The following is a 6221-nucleotide window of genomic DNA, read 5'->3' as shown; positions in this document are numbered from 1 at the left end:
CTCATCCTGTTTTAAGATTTTGTGTAAATATAAGATCTTGTATTTCCTGGTATCCAGTATTAACTGCGAACTTAAATAGCTTTGACTTACCGATAGTCCATCAACACATGCAACACCAATGGTGGGTACTGGTTCGAGCTCCTCCCCATACATCCACAAGTGGCACATGATAATACGATGTTAATGTTATACTTCTCGCTTACAATGAGTGCAATGACAGTATAACCTCTCCATAAGCCACTTTGTGCTCTCGGGCATTGGCGCATCATCGGACGAGCTTCCACTCATCCCTTCCATCTACACTTATAAATTTACAACATAAGTTGCAAAATAATATATTAACAGTTATAAAATAGCATCTATGAGCTTCTTTTTTAACTTAGAACATAAAGTGTCTTAAAGCATCGCTATATAGCGATGTTTTGCTCTGTTCCGTCGCTATATAGCGACGCTTTTGATTAAAACCATCGCTATATAGCAACGCTATGGGTTAAAACCAAAACCCAACGCGATGCGTGGCGCTTTCTTTAGCACTCTCTAATCTTTCAAGTAAGTAAGGCAATCTCTCCTCCCACCTATTTTCGAGGACCTCCCACCTATTTCCGATGACCTCCCACTCTATTCTCCACTCCTCACCCCTCTCCTAGCTCTTCTGCTCCCTCTCCACCCTTCTCCCTCTTTGGTTTCTTGAAAGGAAGTTTTTCAAGAGGTGAGTCTCTTTCAAAAATGTAGGTAGGTTTTTTGTTAGATTTCATTTTGTGAGTGCTTCTCGTTATATTGCTAAACCTATAAACTAGTTTTCATGCTTGATTTCAAAGGATTGAAACAAAAAATGAGATTTCAAGAAAGAAAAAAGACTCACCTCTTCTAGTCTTTTTTGTATTTGTCTTCCTCTTTCTCCTTGTCTCCTCAATCTCCTCCTTTCAAGAAGTTGCTTTTGTAATCTCCTCCTTCCTCTAACATCTTATTTGAAAAATGGTATGTTTCCTCTCTTTTGTAGGGCTAGTCCACAACACCGAGCGGGATGTACTATTCCAAGTAAGTGCTTCCTCTTTTTTCCATTTGTTATTTTTGTTATTTGCATTGGCTTGCAGCTAGCGCCTTAAGCACTAGCTAAAGTGATATGTGGAGGAACCTTCTGTGTCCCCTCTTCTTTCCCTCTCCTTCTCCTTCTCCTTCTCCTTCCCTCTCAATCTCTTTCCCCCTCCTCTTCTCTCTTTCCCTCTTCTTCTCTCTTTCTTTCCCTCTTTCCCCTTTTCCAATCTCTCTTTCCTTTCCCTCTTCTTCTCTCTTCTCCTCTTTTCCCTACTCTTTTCCCTCCTCTTTCTCTCCTCTTCTCTTCTCTTTACTTTCCCTCCTCTTTTCCCTCCTCTTCTCCTCTTTTCCCTCCTCTTTTCCTCTTCTTCCTCTTTTCTTCTTCCTCTTTTATTCTTCCTCTGTTCTCTTTCCTCTTTCTTCTTTTTCTCTTCTTCCTCTTTCCTTTCCCTCTTCTTCCTCCTCCTCCACTTTCTCTTTTTCCTCTTCTCTCTTTCCCCTCTTCTAATCTCTTTTCCTTTCCCTCTTCTTCCTCTTTTCCTTTGCCTATGCTTATGTTTGTGTCTATGTTAGACATGGGATCAGGTCGCACGTCCGATGAGTATGAACAGCCTCACAGGAGGAGACATCATTCTCTATATGCCCCAGAGGACTTTGATTCCTCTCAAGTGACACTTGAGGGGACTGACTCCTCTCGGACCTAGCACTACAACTTATTTCCATCATGCAATCACTTATTTCCATCATTCAATATGCAATCCTTTTCTTGGAAGTGGAAGTGGAAAGGGAAAGGGAAGATGAAAGAGAAAGGAAAGGAAAGGGAAGGGAATGCCAGGCCAGGGAAAAATAACAGAGCGCGTCTATCTTCGCATATAACAGTGCATCTATAGACATGGCTATTTGTTTCCAAAAACAAAGTAGACATGTCTATAAACATGCTCTTAGATGCACTCTCAGATGCGTCTATGGAGGCGCTCCAACAAACGGACTATTCTAAAAACTCGAAAAGGACATGGGCCTAACACAAGAGCACAACAATAGTACCAAAAACATTTGTTTCTTGGATATGACAAAGGACGAATCCAAAGAGAGCAACTTTCAAAGAAGATCAACCGTAAAGAGACTTACCTTGGATAGAGGTATGGAAGCTTCTTGTCCTTCTTCAAAGCTACTTCTCTTTCTTCTCTTCCTTGTTCACCCTTTGCTTCTCTTTCTTCTCTTCCTTGTTCACCCTCTTCTCTTGTGTGCTTGGAGATGATTATGTAAGCCTGGAGATAAGTGTGGGTTCTTGGAGATAAGTGTGGATGCTCGAAACTGTGTCTGTTAATAGCAAAGCAAGCCGTGCGACGCTAATAGTATGTGAAGAAAAGCAAGCACGCTAAAAGTAGGTTTGAAAATCGCGTCTAATTGCGCATCTATATACGTGTCTAAATGCATGTCTAATTGCATGTCTATAACATGGTTTAGATGCACCTATAGACGTGCACCATAGAATAGACACGGTTTTAGATGCGGTATTAGATGCACCACAAAGTCTTAAGATTAAATATTTGATACAAGAGTAAATTTTTTGGGTTGTTTATTTGTAGGATGTCTTCATCTTCAACAAATAGCTCCAGTGAGGATGAATCCCTCCGTATCCACCATCGCGAAATGTGGTTGGAGCAAAAAATCAAATGTATGTGTGATCGATGTCGAGGAAACATGTATCATGCACGTAGGATTACACTCAATCACATCTCAAAGTATGGAGAATGGGATGCGACCATATACATCGTAAGTGTTAAAGCATTAAGGTTGATTGAGATACCAATGGGTGTTCATATGTTTGAGTTATGATCCCGTTTGAATTTGATACAGGATGCAATGCTACACCCACATATGTTTCCCTATGCTCATCATGAGGAGGTGAAGTATCGGCGATATGAGGTGGGATCTTCAGGAGGGACCGTTATGGATGCATGGAGTGATGGTGATAGTAGCCCTCTGCTATTACTTCAAGGAAGAACCTAGGAGCTTGAGACTTGGATTGGGTATGGATGATGTGAACGCATTTGTTCTCAAAAGCACCTCTTACAATGTATGGCTAGTGATATTGGTGAATTATAATCTTCCACCTTCTATGGCGATTAAGAAAGGACATGTTATGTTATCCCTTCTAATTCCAGGGAAACATAAAGTCAAAAATCTTGATGTTTATTTGGAGCCTTTGATTGACGAGCTAGAGATACTTTGGAGAGGTATCGAGGTGCATGATGTGAGCAGGCCTCCCTCGTCTATGGCATCTATTATTCAGGTCTCACTACATCGGGTTGCCATGCATGTCCTGTTTGTGGTCCTTCGATTGTTGCCTCATGGGCAGATCCATTGAATAAGGTCATCTATGAGAATCACCATCGATTTTTCCCACCTGGTCATCCTAGATATGTTGCCCCTTGGAATGAAGTCCTCCCACAATCACTCACTGCAGGAGATTGGATGAGAATTTGGGATGGTTCCACAACTCCTCCACGACTTGGCATGAGTCGGTAAGGGTTTGTAACTATTGTGTGCTATATTGGCTGGAAATAAAGATTGCTCGCTAACACCAACTTTTGTTTAGATACTCCATCTTTTATCATTTACCATATTGGTCCCACCTCAAGATCAATCACCTGCTTGATCCCATGCATATCTTTAAGAATGTGGCATCTACCATTTGGGAACATTTGAATGGGACACGAGATTCCGCAGGCATAAGGGAGGATCTATGCACCACAGGGAGGATGTGTGAAGCTTGGCCACAAGAGAGACCAAATGGGCGTGTTTTTTTACCTCATACACCGTGGAGGTTATCAAAGCTAGAGATGGTGGCGGTGAAGCGCGCTATTACTACAATTTGTACTCCCATTGGATGCATGAGGTGTTTGAAGGGGGCCTTTACAAAGAGCAAGAAAAGAGGCGTAGAGCAATTATATGGCTTGAAATCTCATGATTGGCACAAGATGCTCGAAGTAAGTATTTTATGTGCATAATACCTTTTTCCTTTCAAATTTGTGAGTGAAGTAGAAGCAACTAATCAACCATTCCTCATGTGTTTATTTCATACTACCTACTAGCATTTCTCTTAGTGCATCAAAGGATGTGAAGGATTGTATTTACAAGATGGGCGAGCTTGTGAGGTACTTTACATGATACTAATATGGTGTACTTTTTCATTTCTAGGTATGTGAGCTCAAAGGAAATAGATCCCACAATGCTTGAGAATGCTCGAGTTATGTCAGTGGAGATGGTTTGTTTAGTGGAGGAGACATTTCCACATTCTATTCTCACAAGCCAACTACATCTTATAGTGCATTTGGTGAATGAGATTGCTATATGCGGTACTATACATGCACGATGGTTGTTCTCCCTCGAGTGCTTCATGAAGACTTTGAAGAGTTTCGTGAGACAAAATGCAAGACCCAAAGATAGCATGGCCGAGGGTTGGTTGGTATAAGAGTCACTTGTATATATTTATGAGTTTCTTGTTGATGAGGATAGCTCTCTCCCACGACTATGGAGAGATGATGAAGACCTAAGGATGACCTCTAATGTGCCTCAAGGGAAAGGATGCAACAAAGTGGTTTAAGGATGTGGTGGAAATAGGCCCTAATGCAACAATGAAATGCCATGCAAGTGGCTTTGTAACAATTGACTCCACAAAGTTTTGGCAAAGTAAGAAGGACAGACTAGTACTACCGTAACAATGTGAACAGGTACTGTACATGCATATAAAAATACTCACTTTTAAATATTTTATACCTTCGATGCAAGGAAATAACATGATTGTATTTCTATTTGAATTAGGTTGTCTAGCAACCAATGGTGGATAATAATAAATGGTTGCATGTCATACCTATTATGCCATGTTTCAAAGTGATGTATAGTACAATTACTAATATGGAGCGTATGAAGGATGATCATGGCCATGGAGGTGATGATGACCATGATACGAGAGAGGAGGATGATCATGAGATAGGAGATATAGATATTGAGGCCATTACCCATGAGGACGAGCCTACCATTGGTGATGCTGATTTCGATGAGCACATGAGTAGCAGAAGTAGTAGTGGGTTGAATGTATTTGTAGATCTAAACACTTGTTTGGATTTTTAAATAGATAGTTTGGCAAGGGTTGATCTCATTGAGGATGAGATTGAACCATAGCCCATCATTGATATTGGCAAAACTATTTTACATATTGTCTCATTCTCCTCACCTCACTTAATTTTTGTATATGTGGGTTTGTAAAAAAGAATTGATGTTTTTGTTAAAATTATGTGCTTTGGTAATCATGGGCAATGTTTGGAAAGCAGTGATGTACATTTACCAGCCTACATCAAAATCTCACTTTCTGTATTCTTTGTTTTGCATCTAAATACACGTCTGATTCTCAGTGTAGATGCACTAATAGACACACTAAGAGAGAAGAAAAGAGAGGAAAAGAGAGGACAAAAAAGAGAGAAAAAGAGAGGAGAAAAAGGAGAAAAGAGAGGAGAAAAGGGACAAAAAAAGAGAGGAGATAAGAGAGAAAAAGAGAGAAAGTGAAAAGAGAAAAAGTGGGGATAACAGAGAAGAAAAGAGAAGGAAAGAGAGGAGAAAAGAGAGGAAAATAAGAGAGGAGAAAAAAGAGAGAAAAAAAGAGGAGATAAGAGAGAAAAAGAGAGGCGAAAAGAGACGAAAAGAGAGGATAAAAGAGAGAATGATAAAAGAGAGTCATAATTCAAACATACATAGGCTTCGAATAATGATGATTCTCAAACATACATGATGATTCTCAAAACAAACAATATCCAAATAAAGAGTCAAATTAATGTGGGAGCTAACCTCATTAAGGCCGAGACACTTGTATCTGACTACCCATACTTTGCTTGTGCAGATTTAAGATTGAGAGACAAGCCCATAGTTTAGACGTCCTAGCACCCTCGTACAACTGTGTTGATTGCAACTCTCGCATATTGACCTTAGACTCTGACATCACTTCTACATGTTATGTAGTGCCCTGAAAATAGAATCCATCATGTCCACCATACCCTTGTCATCATCTGGCACATCCGGGAGACTATAGTCAGATAAGGAAGTGCTTCCTCTTTTTTCCTTTTGTTATTTTCATTATTTGCATTGGCCTGCAGCTAGCACCTTATGCACTACTTGCAGTGATGGGC

Source organism: Dipteris shenzhenensis, chromosome 7, assembly GCF_047967505.1.
Source record: "Dipteris shenzhenensis isolate YYH24624 ecotype China chromosome 7, Dip_SZ_1.0, whole genome shotgun sequence".
NCBI classification, from domain to species: domain Eukaryota; kingdom Viridiplantae; phylum Streptophyta; class Polypodiopsida; order Gleicheniales; family Dipteridaceae; genus Dipteris; species Dipteris shenzhenensis.
This window is presented reverse-complemented; position numbering follows the sequence as displayed.